A 1597-nucleotide genomic window follows, 5' to 3' on the forward strand; every position below is an offset into this window, starting at 1 on the left:
AGCGCAGTGCGCCGGCCTCGGTGGCCATTGGAGGGTGAACCAACGGCAAAGGAAGACCTTTCTCTCTGTCTCTCTCTCTCACTGTCCACTCTGCCTGTCAAAAATAAATAAATAAATAAAAAGAAATTTCTTTATGTAAAGAAATATACCGCCTTGTGCTTAACCACTCCAATAGCAAGGTTTACAGCACTTATTTCTTCTTTTTTTTCTTTTTTTAAAGATTTATTTAAAAGGCAGAGTTACAGAGATGCAGAAGCAGAGAGAGAAAGAGAGAGAGAGAGAGAGAAAAGAAACAGTCTTCCATCTGCTGGTTTACTCCCCAAATAGCCACAACTGCCAGGGCTGCGCCGATCCGAAGCCAGGAGCCAGGAGCTTCTTCCGGGTCTCCCAAGTGGGCTCAGGGGCCCAAGGACTTGGGCCATCTTCCACTGCTTTCCCAGGCCATAACAGTGAGCTGGATTGGAAGTGGAGCAGCTGGAACTCAAACCAGCGCCCATATGGTATGCCGTCACTGTAGGTGGCAGCTTTACCTGCTACGCCACAGTGCCGACCCCAGCATTTATTCTTAATAAATGAGTCTTAGTCTATTCTTGCTCCTATAACAAAACACCACACATCGGGTAGTTTATAAATAATGGAAATTTATTTCTCATGGTTCCAGAAGCTAGGAAGTCCAAGATCAGGACATCAGCAGATCTGAGGTCTGGTGAGAAGCTGTTCCTGTAGATGGTCTCTTTTCTGTATCTATGTAGCAGAAGAGAGCATGGCACTCAATCCCTCCTGCATCTTTTCCAAGGGCACTAATCCTACCCACAGGCAAAGCCCTGCCACTTCCTCCTCACTTCCCCCATTTCTTAATACCACCGTGATGGCTATTAGGTTGCAAAAGGAAATTGGGGGTGAGGGGACTATTCAGACTATGGCAAAGATTCAAGTTCATTTTGCAAAATGTAGAAAAATTTCAAAAAGCCTCAATGGAAAAAGACAAATAAGTGGCTAAATTTTTAACTGTGGGTGGTTTTACCAATTTGAAAACTGAAGAGGGGTGGGCATGGTGGCGCAGTGCGTTAAGTCACTGCTTTGATACCCATATCCCTTATCAGAGTGCTTCACTTCTGATACAGCTTCCTACTAGTGCACCTGACAGGCAGCAGGTGATGGCTCAAGGACCACGTAGCCCCTGTGGAGTCCCTGGCTTCATCCTGGCCCAGTGTCAGCTGTCGCAGGTACTGGGGAGTAAGCCAAGGGATGGAAGATCTTTCTGTCACTCATTCTGCCTTTCAAATAAGTAAAGAAACAAAACTTTAAAAAGAAATAAAACTTTATTTTAAAAAATAGCTGCATGTCACAGACTAGTATTTAAGTTCATGAACATATACAACAAGAAAAAGAGAAATAATATTTTAAAAAAGGAAATGTATTGACAACTACCTGTTAGTAAAGATCCATGACATAGTAATCGCTATGCAATCATGCTTTGGTTATTGTATTGTCCTCACACAACAACCCAAAAGCCTCAGTATTTTATTACCTCCACTTTATAGATTCAGGAGTCATAGAGCTTGTAAGTGGTAGATGCAGATTTTTAACAGATGTG

The sequence above is a fragment of the Lepus europaeus genome, chromosome 3, assembly GCF_033115175.1.
Source record: "Lepus europaeus isolate LE1 chromosome 3, mLepTim1.pri, whole genome shotgun sequence".
Classification (NCBI taxonomy): Eukaryota; Metazoa; Chordata; class Mammalia; order Lagomorpha; family Leporidae; genus Lepus; species Lepus europaeus.